This window comes from Rhinopithecus roxellana, chromosome 5 (genome assembly GCF_007565055.1).
Source record: "Rhinopithecus roxellana isolate Shanxi Qingling chromosome 5, ASM756505v1, whole genome shotgun sequence".
Lineage (NCBI taxonomy): Eukaryota > Metazoa > Chordata > Mammalia > Primates > Cercopithecidae > Rhinopithecus > Rhinopithecus roxellana.
In genome coordinates, this window is record NC_044553.1 from 106,226,127 (window position 1) to 106,243,038 (window position 16,912).

The 16,912-nt window shown below is 40.1% G+C and overlaps 1 pseudogene; it reads left to right on the forward strand.

The window, feature by feature from the left end:
- The first annotated feature begins 585 nt into the window (after positions 1-585).
- Positions 586-16,912, forward strand: part of LOC115897579 — a 40,297-nt pseudogene continuing 23,970 nt past the window's right edge.

Genomic DNA, 16,912 nt, shown 5'->3' on the forward strand with positions numbered 1-16,912 from the left:
CAGGTGATCTGCCCATCTTGGCCTCCCAAAGTGCTGGGATTACAGGCCTGAGTCACTGCCCGGCTCACCGTTCCTTTTTAAACCTTTAAACATTTCCTATGCATAGTAGTCATACCATGACTACTAGTAGTTTGGTGTTACTGCCTTTATTTGTGCTAAAGTACCAGCATTTTAACCCACCATTGTATCTGCACCATTACAGCAAATGTCACCATGTTAGTATTCCTGTCAAAATAGTTTGGACCTGGGGTTCTGAGGGCCGCACTTTGGGAACCATTGAAATAGGTACTTACACCTACTATATATCATATCTTTTCATCTACAGGATTTTTAAAAACTTGATTGCAGTTAATGTTTTTGTAATTTTTAAAATATGGTTTTGATGGGTTTCAGTCCAGAGCAACAACACGTATTTTATTTTGCTTATGCTGAAGTTTACTAGACAAATACTAACCTAATAGAATGAGGTCCTAAATCTAGTTGCAGTTTCTTTAGCCAAAAAAAAAAAAAAAAAAAAAAAGCAAACACAAACAAAAAAAAACCCAAAACTAAAAATTTACAAATGGTCCATATGGTGTATTCCCAATGTATGCTGCAGAATTTGAAGAAGAAAATGCAATAGTCCGTAAGTGGTGTTCTTTAAGAATAGGATTGGGCCAGGTGCAGTTGCTTACACCTGTAATCCCAGCACTTTGGGAGGCCGAGGTGGGCGGATCACGAGATCAAGAGATAGAGAAACCCCATCTCTACTAAAAATACAGAAAATTAGCTGGGAATGGTGACGGGCACCTATAGTCCCAGCTACTCTGGAGGCTGATTCAGGAGAATGACGTGAACCCGGGAGGCTGAGCTTGCAGTGAGCCAGGATCGCGCCACTGCATCCAGCCTGGGAGACAGAACAAGACTCCATCTCAAAAAACATAGGATTAATTCTGAAGAGTTTTAGCCTGTAAAGAGATTTGGGACACTGTAAGAGAGGAATGAGAAGAATGAGAATAGTAAAATAAATAATTATTGAAGAGATATACTGTTAATGATGTCCTCCTTCAATACAACTTGTTTTTTTGTTTTTGGTTTTGTTTTTGAGATGGAGTCTTTCTCTGTCACCAGGCTGGACTGCAGTGGCATATCTCAGCTCGCTGAAACCTCTGCCTCCGGGGTTCAAGTGACTTCCCTTCCTCAGCCTCCTGAGTAGTTGGGACTGCAGGCACATGCCAACACGCCTGGATAATTGTTTTTATTTTAGTGGAGACAGGGTTTCACCACATTGGTCAGGATGTCTCCATCTCCCGACCTCGTGATCTACCCACCTCAGCCTCCCAAAGTGCCAGGATTAGAGGCGTGAGCCACCGAGCCCAGCCAACTTGTTTTTCTTAAAATAATCTTTGGTAAGTATTTGGTTTCTGTGGCTTTGGCTATAATTCAGATTACAGTTTTGAAAGCAATATTTCCTAACGTTGTTTGTGCAAAATGGTTTTCCATGACTTGAACCTAGTTCTTCTGAAGCTAATATATAGTAATAATGGCTTTTCCCCAATTTGTAACAGAAAACATTGCAACATAACAGAGTAAATGTCTATTAGTGGGTGAAAGCACATAATGCTTAGTTCATTCGCTTTTTTAAAAAATCACACGTAATTGTGTTCTGAAAATATATGTATAGTAATGGCATTTATTGGTATTACTTGGTTCGTGTGATAGAATAAAATGTTAGAATTTTATGGTGTTTGAATTACTTATCTATTGCTCTGTAACACATTTAGCAGCTTAAAACAACAAATGTTATCTCACAGTTTCTGTGGGTCAGGAGTCTGTGCAGTTTACCTTGGATTCACTGGCTTGGCCTCTCACCAGGCAGTGAAGGTATTGGTGGCAGCTGTGATCATCCCAAGGCAAGATAGGGAGAGAATCCATCTCCAAGCTTGCATTGGCAGGATTCATCTCAGAGGCTGTTGGACTGGGCCTCCGTTTCTAGATGACCATTGGTCGGAGGCCTTTTACAACACCTTGCCATGTAGGTCTCTCCATAGGGCACCTCATCACATGGCAACTGACCTCCATCAGAGGGAGCAATGGAAAGAGCTGGAGAAGGGTGACCAAGGCAGGCATCGTAGTCTCCTTGTAGCGTCACCTCAAAAGGGATGTTATTACTTTTGCTGTATTCTCTTTGTTAGAAGTGAGTCACTAGGTCCAGGAGTGGGAATTTTACAAGGGCATGAATGGCAGGAGGTGACAGTGATCAGGGCCATTTAGAGGCTGCCTACCGGTGTTGAAGAAAATTGTTGACTTCTATGAGCTGTAGCAGCAGACAGTGCTATGCAAGGATGGCTGCCTCAGAAGTCAGCTCCTCACTTGGGTTTTAATGTGTTGCCTTTTCCCCCACACATTTTGTTTAAATCCATGGTCATCTTGCCATTTAGTGGTGTGGTTTAGTTTTATATTTGGATTAGTCTGTATGTAAATGTCTAACATAGGTGTCTCTGTGTTAAACAGGAATACTGTTCATTTTCTTCACCGATATGGTTTGTGGACTCTGATGAGCCAAATCTGACATAAGTTCTGGAATGTCTAGAAGATACTAAGAACAACAATTTGGTAAGGAAAGGAGCCAAGCAATTTTCTGTTTTCCTCATGAACATGATATTTAGAAATTGAATGTTAAGAGATAATATGATTAAAAAGCATGCTTAATGACTATAATCTTAGAGGATTTAAAGTCTGGGTATTTTAAGTCCTCTGAATCTTTCTTACTACCTGGATTCTCTTTATTATTTACCACATGTATAACCTAGTTTAGATTAGGAATTCAGGATCTCTTTTTCCCTGAATTCTAACCATTAAGAGCCAAGCAAGCATTTTGGGTAGAGACCACTAGCCAAGGTGAGAAGTAGAAAAAAGACCAAGGTGGAAGTGAAGGTAGTGATGGGGAGAATGACACCAGAACTAGTAGGAGGGAATTGCCTCTTTTTTTTTTTTTTTTTTTTTTGAGATACAGTCTCACTCTGTTGCCCAGGCTGGAGTGCAGTGGTGTGATCTCAGCTCACTGCAAGCTCTGCCTCCCGGGTTCATGCCATTCTTCTGCCTCAGCCCCCCGAGTAGCTGTACAGCCATCTGCCACCATGCCCAGCTAATTTTTTGTGTGTTTTTAGTAGAGACAGAGTTTCATCATGTTAGCCAGGATGGTCTCAATCTCCTGACCACCTGACCCACCTGCCTCGGCCTCCCAAAGTGCTGGAATTATAGGCGTGAGCCACCGCACCTGGTGGGAATTGCCTTTTCTTTCAAGGGACTGTAAGTCTACAGTAAAAGTCAATGGTATTCAAATTAAAAGTTTTGTTTTTATTTTTAGTATGTAAAGAAATATAACTTTCCATGTTGGAAAAATTTTTAAAACCCTTTTTTAATTATAAAACTCATAAGCAACCATTGTTGAGAAAATTAGTAAAGTACAGAAAAGAAAAAGAAAAAAATTAAAGTCTTCCATAATTTCTCTACCTAATATTGCCACTATTGACAGTTGACATGATGGCCATTTTCTACCAGTATATATTTTTTCTTTGGTAGTAAAATACATATCCCTTATAGATATGTTTAAATAGTTGAGGTCATATTCTCTATAATTATATATATATAATTTTTTTTTTTTTGAGATGAAGTCTCGCTTTGTCGCCCAGGCTGGAGTGCAGTGGCGTGATCTGTGCTCACTGCAAGCTCTGCCTCCCAGGTTCACATCATTCTCCTGCCTCAGCCTCCCCAGTAGCTGGGACTACAGGTGCCCACCACCATGCCTGGCTAATTTTTGTATTTTTTAGTAGAGATGGGGCTTCACCATGTTAGCCAGGATGGTCTCGATCTCCTGATCTCATGTTCTGCCCACCTTGGCCTCCCAAAGTGCTGGGATTACAGGTGTCAGCCACTGTGCCCTGCCCTTTTATATTCTTTTAAAAAGTATTTACTGTATTTTACCATGATGTCATAGTGTTTATAGAAAAAAAAATCATTATTTTCAGTTGACATGATTGTTTACCTGAAAATATCCAAAGCAACCAACTGAAAAAAACAACTTTTAAGATTAGTGGCTAAAAGCTCTTTATATAAAAATCAATATCCTTCCCCAATGCTAGCTATAATCACACAGAAGATATAGTGATGCAATATTTTTTCAGGTTTTTCAGGTGTTTCAGCAAAAATTAAATATCTAGGAATAAACTTAGATGTGCAGGACTTTTATCAAGGACATGACAAAATTTTGCTGAGTGGAATGAAAGATTTGCATTCTATGTTCCTGGATGAGCAGATTTCATGCTATAAATATGTTAGTTATCACCATGTCTTCATATTAATTTATAAATGTAATTTCTGCTGGGCACAGTGGCTCATACCTGTAATCCCAAAAGTTTGGGAAGCTGAGGTGAGTAGATGACAATTAGCTGGGTGTCTGTGGCACACACTTGTAGTTCCAACTACTCCTGAGGCTGAGGCGGGAGGATCACTTGAGCTTGGGAGGCAGAGGTTGCAGTGAGCCGAGATCATGTCTCTGAACTCCAGCCTAGGTGACAGAGTGAGACCGTGTCTCAAAAAAAAAAAAAAAAAAAAAAAAAAAAAAAGAGAGAAAAAGTGTGTGTATATATTTTATATATATATACATTTTGTATATACATATACAAATTTCAGTACAAATTCCAGCAGATTTATTTTTGGCACTTGACAAAACAACTCTAAAATTTGTTTAGAAGAGTAAATAATAAAAAATAATCAAGTATAGACTCTTTCAACCAGATGTTAAATAAAATATTGTAGACTAGCCCTGGGCCAGACAGATAAAGGCAATGGAAGTTTAGAACCAGAGTCATGCAAATGAGAATTTAATATAAGGAAAAGGTGGTATTTTACCTTAATAGTGAAAGGATAGATTATTCCATAAATGGTTTTAGGAGAACTGGCCATTTGTGGAAGTTTGAGTCTTAACTTCAGTTTTTGTCAAAATAAGTTATAGTTAGTTTAAACACATCTATTCTTAAAAATTAGAAGAGAAGAACTTCAGTTGGACAATATTTTAAGAGTTAAGGCTGAGGCTAGGCACCGTGTTTCATGCCTGTAATCCCAGCACTTTTCGAGGCCAAGGTGGGAGGATTGCTTGAGCACAGGAGTTCGAGATCAGCCTGGGCAACATAACAAGACTCTCTCTCTCTCTCTCTAGATATAGATATACATATAAATATACATATACAAGTACAAAAAAGAGTTAAGTTTTGTGTGGAGAGCCATGAAGATAAGAGGTAAAAATTAAAGGTTTGATGGACACATGTTTACATCTCCAGCAAGGGGGTTGATGGGAAAGAATGATAGACATAACTCCATTACTGCTACCTCCTTTTAGGGAGTTGCTTCTGAACATCTAAAGATAACAGTTTTATAATAGCAGAAATTAGTTATTTTTCAGTGTCTAAAACATTACATAACATACATACATACATACATAAACATGTTCATGTTCATAAAGTTAAATGAAGTAGGATATAAAATGGGGCCTAGTGTTTAAAAAATAAATATATTTACATGAAGGAGAAAACAACTCGCCTCACACTCTTATAGCCTCTGCCAGTTTATCATAACCTAGTTTCTTGAGAGAATAAGCTACATGTCTTCACCTTTTTTTATTGAGCTCACTATAATCTGGAAGGTAATCACTATAACCTTCATCGTTGCGCTAAAATTTACCTCCTAGTTGCCAAATCCAGTGGCTCCCCTCTTAGTCCCCAAATTGACCCCTCTGCAGTATTTTGATACTGTTGATTGTTCCTTTGTTGAAACATTCCTCCATTCTTAATGTCCACCAATAAAGAGTTGGTTAAATAAAAATTATAGTGTAGTTTTATAATAGAATATTCTGTTGTAGACCAAAAAATGCAGCCAGTCTTTCCATAAGAGCATGTGCAGACTTCTAAGATATATTAAGTAAAAAAGTGAGGCATAAAATATTGTGTATAATCTGACACCTTTAGTATACAGTGTAAAAAAATCTATGTCTGTGTTTGTTTATACTTACTTTTTTCTCCCCTGGTGGATATGGGAAACTGTGTATAGTAGAACACAATTTAAAAAAACTGTGTGGCTTCTGTGCCAGGACCTGTAACAACTGAGTATAAAAGACAAAAAAGGCATGTCCATGTCTCTGGGAAGGGACATGATAATCAAATGGGACTTCTATCAGATTCTTTTCTCCTGTTTTGATCTTATCACCCTGCCTTGGTCTCCTCCAATCTCTTCTTCCTTGGCCTACTTCTTTCTTCTCTTCTCATTCTGTGCTTTCTCCGAGTAATCTTTGACTCCCATTACTTAAGTAATGACCTGTGTTCCAGGGATTCCTAAATCCGTATTCATCTCCAGAGTTTCAAACCCATATATCTGTCTGTATATCATATATGTTAGGAATCTCACTTGGAGTGACATGGGTGTTCAAAATGATGATATTTAAATCTTCATGTATCTACCTCTTAGCACTGTATCAGCCCCATCATGTGTTCCATCAATAATTCTCCTTGTCATTGTGGGTGGGACAAAATGAAATAATCAAACTAGTCACCCATGGCCAAACCTGGGAACTGTCCTAGTGTTCTTTTATATACTACTGTTCTCTGACCGCCCCCCTCCCCCCACAAACTAGTAAATTTCTAAGACCTGTCCTTCTGAATGTCTCTTACTATTTTCCTTGTGATCTGTTTCTTCCTCCTATCCCTCAAATGCTTTTTGTGTGTGTGCAGTGGGGGAAGAGAGTAAAATTGAAATTCGTGGAACATGTATTACCCTGTCTTTCTTTGTTTCATTCTTTCTTTCTTTCCTTTTTTTTTTTTTTGAGATGAAGTCTCACTCTTGTCACCCAGGCTGGAGTGCAATGGTGCAATCTTGGCTCACTGCAACCTCCACCTCCTGGGTTCAAGTGATTCCCTGCCTTAGCCTCCTGAGTAGCTGGGATTACAGGCACCTGCCACCATGCCCAGCTAATTTTTGTATTTTTTAATAGAGATGAGGTTTCATCATGTTGGCCAGGCTGGTCTCAAACTCCTGACCTCAGGTGATCCTCCCGCCTTAGCCTCTGAAATTGCTGGGATTACAGGTGTGAGCCACCGTGCCCGGCCACTACCCTGCCTTTCTTGTTGCTTGGTATGACTCCACTACCCTGCTGCCTCTCTCCCCCTGCAGCGGGATAATTTAGGAATCAGAGAGACTGAGGGGTTGATGAAGATATGTATTATTATTTAGGTGCACTGGCCCAGTCAGATTAACATCTAAAGGACTGAGCCCTGAACAAAGAGTCAGGTTACCTTTTAAGCATTTTGTGGGGTAGAGGGGAGATCTGTGCAGGGAGAAGCATATTACAGAAGCAAGAAACAAAGACAGTTATTCAGTTGAGACATGCATTACATTGTTTCTTACTTTTCTTTCTTTTTTTTTTTTTTTTTTAATTATACTTTAAGTTCTAGGGGTTTCTTACTTTTCAAAGAAAAACATGTTTTACGACTTGAGTTTATCTGTCTAGTGACCTTGCAGCTGCACAGCTAGAGAAACAGGGTCTTCACAATGCCTGGGAAAGGAGGAGAGATAAGGCTCACTAGCCTCAGAAAAACAGGCAGTTAATTTTTAAAGGACTCCACCTCTTTTTCTTTTCTAGGGGGAATTGGTTTTGTTTTTTTTTACATACAGCTGAGTTTTTGCTTACACATTCTTTTTTTTTTTTAATTACACTTTAAGTTCTAGGGTATATGTGCATAATGTGCAGTTTTGTCACATATGTATACATGTACCATGTTGGTGTGCTGCACCCATTAACTTGTCATTTACATTACGTGTATCTCCTAATGCTATCCCTCCCCACTCCCCTCCACCCTACAACAGGCCCCGGTGTGTGATGTTCCCCATCCTGTGTCCAAGTGTTCTGATTGTTCAATTCCCACCTATGAGTGAGAACATGCGGTGTTTGGTTTTCTGTCCTTGTGATAATTTGCTGAGAACGATGGTTTCCAGCTGCATCCATGTCCCTACAAAGGACAAGAACTCATCCTTTTTATGGCTGCATAGTATTCCATGGTGTATATGTGCCACATTTTCCTAATCTAGTCTATCATTGATGGACATTTGGGTTGGTTCCAAGTCTTTGCTATTGTGAATAGTGCCACAATAAACATACGTGTGCATGTGTCTTTATAGCAGCATGATTTATAATCCTTTGGGTATATACCCAGTAATGGGATGGCTGGGTCAAATGGTATTTCTAGTTCTAGATCCTTGAGGAATGACCACACTGTCTTCCACAATGGTTGAACTAGTTTACAGTCCCATCAACAGTGTAAAAGTGTTCCTATTTCTCCACAACCTCTCCAGCACCTGTTGTTTCCTGACTTTTTTATGATCACCCTTCTAACTGGTGTGAGATGGTATCTCATTGTGGTTTTGATTTGCATTTCTCTGATGACCACTGTTGATGAGCATTTTTTCATGTGTCTATTGATTGCATAAATGTCTTCTTTTGAGAAGTGTCTGTTCATATCCTTTGCCCCTTTTTGATGGGGTTGTTTGATTTTTTCTTGTAAATTTAAGTTCTTTGTAGATTCTGGATATTAGCTCTTTGTCAGATGAATAGATTGCAAAAATTTTCTCCCATTCTGTAGGTTGCCTGTTCACTCTGATGGTAGTTTCACATTCTTTAATTTCTTTTAATTCCTGTTTCACCCCAGCCCTCCGGTAGCCCCTTCTGTGCTAGAGGTCAGAGTGTCCTGTCCAGGTCTGTGTCCAGATTGCCCTGCCTCACCTTCATTATGTACTTAGCACAAAGCAGAGCACATTGGGTACATAAAAAATCCACACTGGGGCTTGGCTTCCTTTTAAGCATGAGGATTTTTGGTGGATCCTAATTTATGGTTCAACCTTCCTGTTTCCACCTTCTTCATTGATCACCTTCAGAAGGCTTATTCTTTGCTTCGTTAACCCATTCTAATCCTGTGTCTTCTTTCTTTGTCCTTTGTAAACCTGCTTCTTTCTCTTCATCTCTTTTCTTGGTCAGAGACACCCAGAAAATTGTTCCTGACCAAGTGAAGCAAGTTGCCTTATTAGATCCCATTTGAGTCACCTTATGCATTGGAAAACATTTTAAACAATGAAAACCACACCTGTGCACATAATTTACCTTGCTTACTTCCTTAAAGTAAATGTGCTTACAACACAATTTGGACTTAAACATGGAAATTTACAGTTATTCTTTGCAGTTTCCTAGTGAATTATTATTTTTTAGACAGACACTTAAGAGCCTACTAAGTATCAAGTGTTTTGCAGGTTTATTTAATCTTTACCATTCTGGGAAAGTTTTCATTTCTTTCTTTTACAAATGAGTAGACTCAAATCAGGGAAATAGATATGATATCCAAGGTCATCTAGATTTCCAGGCTCTGTCTGCTGGATCACATTTGCTTTTGTAGTTTTAACTGACTGTGATTGGAATATATAATTTTACAAGCCATGTGTAACAACACTGCCTGTGTGTTTTTTTCTTCTTTTTTTCTTTTTTGGTAGCCTCATTAATGCATTAATGTTCTCTTGTTTGAAGTTGTAAGTTTCTAAGAAAACAAGGTAGCAATGAGAAATTGGACAATGTCTGGAACTTCCTTCCTCTGCCTTTATTGTTGTCATTCCGCTAGTTAACAGTTGTAGTGATTATACCCCAAGCCATAGTAACATTCTTAAAATAGAGACTCCTGAAAATATTTTAAAGAGTTTTTTTTTTATCTGTAAGCTACAGTTGAGCAGTAACAAACTTTTTTATTTCCTACTGGATTGATTACAGTAGTCAGAACATTATTGATGTCCTCTAAGGGCTCTTTAACATAATGCTTATTTACTGAAATGTGTTTTGTAGCTTCATCAGCAACTGAAGTGCTGGATATGTGGACTCTGCAGATTAGATAACCTTCCCAAGCACCTGGATGTTGAGATGCCAGATCAACCACTACCCATGGGTCAGGTAAAAATTCTCTAGTGTTCAAGAGCTAAAATAAATTGTCTCAAACAAAAGTCAAACTAGGATGATTTCTTTTTTATTATTCAAGTCATTTAGAAGTTAGTTTTTCTGGGCCGGGCGCGGTGGCTCAAGCCTGTAATCCCAGCACTTTGGGAGGCCGAGACGGGCAGATCACGAGGTCAGGAGATCGAGACCATCCTGGCTAACACGGTGAAACCTCGTCTCTACTAAAAGAATACAAAAAACTAGCCGGGCGAGGTGGCGGGCACCTGTAGTCCCAGCTACTCAGGAGGCTGAGGCAGGAGAATGGCGTAAACCCGGGAGGCGGAGCTTGCAGTGAGCTGAGATCTGGCCACTGCACTCCAGCCTGGGCGGCAGAGCAAGACTCCGTCTCACAAAAAAAAAAAAAAAAAAAAAAAAAAAAAAAAGAAGTTAGTTTTTCTGTTCCTATTGAATTGTTTTGTTTGTTCTGTTTTAGATACTAAAAATAACCTTTTCATTCTTTGGAGCTGCTAGCATTTAGTATGACAGGTAAAAAATTGCCCTTTTCCCTAACACCAGCTTTTTGTTGTTAATATTCCTGGTGTCCACAAATGTTCTTGCTTCTTTCATTGTTTGTCTTTGCTCACTGAATTACCTTCACCTAGAAATGCCATCTCTTTAAGTCTGTCTCTGCTTCTTAAGGACTCGCCCACGTGTTATCTCCTGCAAGCAACAGAAATCACCACTAGGTCACCACTACCCCTAACTTCTTCCTGGATTTACCTATTTAGGCCTCTGTCATTGACTTTTTAGTATAATACATGAGAATTTAGCTCTTATACCACCCTTTCCCTTCCTCAAATATTATCTTTAGTCATATAAGTAATCACTAATTGTCATTAGGACTTTGTAAAGCCAAGTTTTCTAGAATATTTAGGATAGGATATTTTGTTTTCTTGATAGTGTTTTTCATTTTGCAGTGTCTTCCTCCTAATAGTACTTTTTAATTTAAAAAATTCTGTTGTAGCCCTTCCTGTGAGATCTCCTTCTCTTCCAAAGCCTTTGGTTCCTCTGTGCCCATTTTGGCAGATTGTTCTTTGGGTTGGCTGTGCAGATGTCATCTCCTAGAGTAGATCCATAGTTTCCTGGATCCCATGTCTTCTTTCTTGGCTTTCCCTTTGTCATTTTACTGACTATGTCCTCAAGTAAAACCCTAAGAAAGCATGGAGTGGTATATTTTCTGATCTCTAGCTTCTGAAAAAATACAATCCAGTGTTTGGGTTATGGAGACAGTCTGAGATAGGTTTGAATCTTGGTTCTACGACTTATTACCTGTATGCCCTTGGGCTGATTCCCTAAGTGCTCTATGCATCAATTTTCCATTTGCAAAATGGGGGAGCCAGTAATAGTATTAGTACCTATGTTTCTAGGGAGCTATGAGGATTAAATGAGTTGGTATATGTAAACCATTTAGAACAGTGCCTGGTGCATAGCACATCCCCATCACTATTCTCTTTTGTCATAATCTACCCTCATACTTGATGGATAGTTTGGTTGATTATGTATTTCTAGGTTGAGGATAATTTTATCTTAGAATTTCGAAGTCTGTGCTGTTGTCTTCTAACCAGTTGTGGTGGTGGAGCCTCAGGTCATCCTGAGTTTCACTCATTTATGCATGACTTTCTGGAAGCTTTTAGGAGTTTGTCTTTTCCTTGGTGAGCTGAAATAGCACAACATTGTACTTAGTGTAGGTCTTTTTTTCATTCATTGTGCTGGATACACCGAATGGACAGGCCTATGAATAGGCTCTTTCAAAGTTGGAATCTTGAATCTTGTCATATTTTTGTTAACTTTCTCTTTTTCATTTTATTTGTTTGTTTTGAAATGTCTGTTAATTGGATTTTAGTCCTCTTGTCTTGAGCCTTGTATCTCACGTTATTTCTAATTCTTTTTTAAATTTTAAGTTCTGGAATATTTTTCTTATCTTTTGACTTTTAGGAAATTTTATTTGGACAGTCATAAACTTAAGTTTTGTTTTGGTTATTTATTGTTGCTTAACCAATTTTTCCAACACTTAATGGCATAAAACCACACATTTGTCTATCTGTCACTACTGTGTGGGTTAACTGGGACTAACTGGACAATTTTTCTGCTGGTCTCATTTGGCATCTCTCACTGTGCGGTTAGACGGTGTCAGGGACTGGTCGTCTGGATGCTCAGCTGCAGTGGAGTGTCTGAGACGGTTTCTTCACCCACAGGCCTGCCGCCTTGGTGTCTCTTCATGTGGCTTCCTCTCTGCCTACTCTCTCATCCTCTCACACCTCTTCATGTGGCCTTCCTCTCTGCCTACTCTCTCATCCTCTCACGCCTCTTCATGTGGCCTTCCTCTCTGCCTACTCTCTCATCCTCTCACGCCTCTTCATGTGGCTTCCTCTCTGCCTACTCTCTCATCCTCTCACGCCTCTTCATGTGGCCTTCCTCTCTGCCTACTCTCTCATCCTCTCACACCTCTTCATGTGGCCTTCCTCTCTGCCTACTCTCTCATCCTCTCACGCCTCTTCATGTGGCCTTCCTCTCTGCCTACTCTCTCATCCTCTCACGCCTCTTCATGTGGCTTCCTCTCTGCCTACTCTCTCATCCTCTCACACCTCTTCATGTGGCCTTCCTCTCTGCCTACTCTCTCATCCTCTCACGCCTCTTCATGTGGCTTCCTCTCTGCCTACTCTCTCATCCTCTCACGCCTCTTCATGTGGCCTTCCTCCCTGCCTACTCTCTCATCCTCTCACGCCTCTTCATGTGGCCTTCCTCCCTGCATACTCTCTCATCCTCTCACGCCTCTTCATGTGGCCTTCCTCTCTGCATACTCTCTCATCCTCTCACGCCTCTTCATGTGGCCTTCCTCTCTGCCTACTATCTCATCCTCTCACGCCTCTTCATGTGGCCTTCCTCTCTGCCTACTCTCTCATCCTCTCACGCCTCTTCATGTGGCCTTCCTCTCTGCCTACTCTCTCATCCTCTCACGCCTCTTCATGTGGCCTTCCTCTCTGCATACTCTCTCATCCTCTCATGCCTCTTCATGTGGCCTTCCTCTCTGCCTAGCATCTCATGCTCTAAGGCCTCTTCATGTGGCTTCCTCTCTGCCTACTCTCTCATCCTCTCACGCCTCTTCATGTGGCTTCCTCTCTGCCTACTCTCTCATCCTCTCACGCCTCTTCATGTGGCTTCCTCTCTGCCTACTCTCTCATCCTCTCACGCCTCTTCATGTGGCCTTCCTCTCTGCCTACTCTCTCATCCTCTCACGCCTCTTCATGTGGCCTTCCTCTCTGCCTACTCTCTCATCCTCTCACGCCTCTTCATGTGGCCTTCCTCTCTGCATACTATCTCATCCTCTCACGCCTCTTCATGTGGCTTCCTCTCTGCCTACTCTCTCATCCTCTCACACCTCTTCATGTGGCTTCCTCTCTGCATACTATCTCATCCTCTCACGCCTCTTCATGTGGCCTTCCTCTCTGCATACTATCTCATCCTCTCACGCCTCTTCATGTGGCCTTCCTCTCTGCATACTATCTCATCCTCTCACGCCTCTTCATGTGGCCTTCCTCTCTGCATACTATCTCATCCTCTCGGGCCTCTTCATGTGGCCTTCCTCTCTGCATACTATCTCATCCTCTCTCGCCTCTTTATGTGGCCTTCCTCTCTGCATACTCTCTCATCCTCTCACGCCTCTTCTTGTGGCCTTCCTCTCTGCATACTCTCTCATCCTCTCATGCCTCTTCTTGTGGCCTTCCTCTCTGCATACTATCTCATCCTCTCACGCCTCTTCTTGTGGCTTGTCTTTCTCCAAGAGGATAGGCAATTGTTATTTTTGGCTTCCAGAAGCACAGAAGCGGAGCTGCCAGGTGTTCTTAAGACTTAGACCTGGAACAGGTCCAGTGTCATTTCTACCAAATTCTTTAGGTGAAATTGAGTCTTGGAGCCAACTCAGATTCACTGTGGGATGGGCCTGTCCAAGGACATGGTGACAGGAGGTGTGGCTCATTGGGGACCAACTCCCAAGATGAACCCTGAGTTCTGAGAACTTTTTCTTCTCTGATTATTCCTTATTCATATTCTATGTTGTTTTACTCATGTCATACATTCACAAGTGTCTTTATGAAGTGATTTTGATACTCTTTTGTCTGCTCCCTAGCATCTCTTTGTTCTTTAAAAAAATTTTTTCTTAGTTTACTTTGGTCTTATTTTACTTTGTAAAGCCTTTACTTAAATATCTATTCTATGTTTATCATTTTTAGTCTTTTTTTTTTTTTTTTTTTTTGAGATGGAGTTTCACTCTTGTTTCCCAGCCTGGAGTGCAATGGCATGATCTTGGCTCGCCACAACGTTTAGCTCCTGGGTTCAAGCGATTCTCCTGCCTCAGCCTCATAAGTAGCTGGGATTATAGGCATGTGCCACCAAGCCCGGCTAATTTTTGTATTTGTTTCTCCATGTTGGTCAAGCTGGTTTCGAATTCCTGACCTCAGGGGCTATGCCCAAGTCAGCCTCCCAAATTGCTGGGATTAAAGTCATGAACCACTGTGCTGGCCTGTATTCTCTTTTTTTTTTAATTCCCCTTTTTGTTCATTCATATATGAGAGAAGTACTAAAAGACTGTGGTGGCTCACACCTACAATCTCAGTGCTTTGGGAGACTGATGTGGGAGGATTACTTGAGCCCAGGAACTCAAGACTAATTTAGGCAACATCGTGAGACCCCATCTTTATGAAAATAAATTAAAAAATAGCCAGGTGTGGTGACACCCACCTGTAGGCCCAGCTACTTGGGAGGCTGAGGCAGGAGGATCGCTTGAGCCCAGGATGTTGAGGCTGAAGTGAGCTGTGATCATCCCACTGCATTCCTGCATTCCAGCCTGGGTGAAAGAGCAAGACCCTGTCTCAATAAATAAACAAATAAATAAAATAAATACAAATAAAAAATAAAAACAAAAAATTGATTGGGAGTTCTTCATGGCCAAGACTTGGCAACTGATAGCTTTTAGGGGGGAATGTATGCTGATTCCTAATTGTTATCCTCTAACCCTCTATCTTATCTCCCGGTGCAATCATAAATGATGGCTGGAACCTCCACTTTTGTTTGCTTTGCTCCATTAATTAACCATTTTCCATTTACTGTCATTGTCTAATGAAGGCGAATTCTCTTCTGTTGGTAATCCTATTTCTTTTTTTGTGATTGTGTGTTTATATGTTTCTTCTTCACTGTATTTCTAGTGGAGTCTTAGGACAAAGAGCAGATGGTGGAAATATGTGTTCAGTGTTCAGTTTTTTCTGTAAGACATATGCAACTTGTGTTTTTCACTGAATATCACATGAACTTAATGCATATAGAGCTACCTTGTTTTTCATGATTGTTCCTACAATTCTATGGAGAAATATAATTTGTGAATTACCTGATGAAATTTTCCTAATTTTGAATCATCCTTGCATTCCTATAAAAAACAATGTTAGAACGGCTATAGTAATATTTTATTTTTGCATTTTTACTTCTGTATTAAAGAAGATTAAGGTTTTGCTTGTTTCCTTTAAGGCTCTTATTTCATTTCAGTATCAAGGGTGTACAGGGCTAACTTGGGAAGCTTTACATCGTTTTTCTAAGACCTAGGATGTAGATCTAGTTTACACAGTAATTTTTGCCTGCAGGAATATTTTGCCTCCCATGGGACATTTGGAAATATCTGGAGACATTTTTGTGGTCACAACTGGCCATGGTTGGGAGGTCTTATTGGCATCCCGTGGGTAGAGGGGATGTTATTAAATGTCCCACAACACACCAGGAGAAGCCTCCACAAAGAATTGTCTGGCCCAATATATCAATATTGCTGAGGCTGACAAACCTTGGTTTAAATAAAAGTCCAATTTGAAGGATGAGTCTTTGTCTTTTTCCTTCTTCTCACTTGAACCTGGGAGGTGGAGGTTGCAGTGAGCCAAGAGTGTGCTCCAGTCTGGATGACAAAGGTGAAACTCTGTCTCAAAAAAAAAAAAAATCATAAATATCTTCAGTTTTGAACATTTGAGTAATTCTCTAATCTCCTTTATAAGTAACTACTAATATGGAATAATTGAAAGACATTGTATTTGGAATGGAATGTAATTTATAAATTCTGGCTTTACCTCTAACTCATGATATGCCTTTGAGCAAATTGTTTTATGTGAATTGTTGGATTTGGTTTTCCAGAAAACAAAAGCTCTTAACTTTTAGCACTAAAATTATATTTAATACTAATCAGTATTTAACCTGTATGTGGTTACTTTTTGGAAGAGAAACTACTGAATTTTTAAAATTTTATGTTTGCATAAAAGAGAATTTGAGAATATTTTAGGGACTACTTGCTGGAGGTAGTGAAACTGTCTCGTTGAAAAATCATTCAAAGACATTTGTCTTAGTCTGTTTAATAGTGTTGTAACAGAATAACAGAGAGTGAGTAATTTATAAAGAACAGTCATTTATTTTCTGACTGTTCTGGAGTCTGCGAAATCCAAGATGAAAATATCAACATTTGGTGTCTCAGGGCCTTTTCATTGCATCCTCACATGGTAGCAGGCAGAAGGGCAGGAGAGCAAGCTCGTCCAACGTGTGAAGCCTCATTCAAAAGGGCCTTAATCCCATAAATGAGGAAAGAGCCCTCTTGGCCTAATGACCTTTTAAAAGTCCTACCTGTTAATATCATCACGTTGACAACATCAACAGATGAATTTTGGAGGGAATACATTCCAACAGTAGCAAAGTTAGTAGGGCAAATTCCAAAGACATTGAGCTTAGGCCAGTTGTCAGTCATGGGTATAATTTTAGACGTTTTCAGGCTCTGAAGCTTTGCATTTAAATTTAAACTTCGGAACAAAGATCTATATCTCTGCATTGACCCAA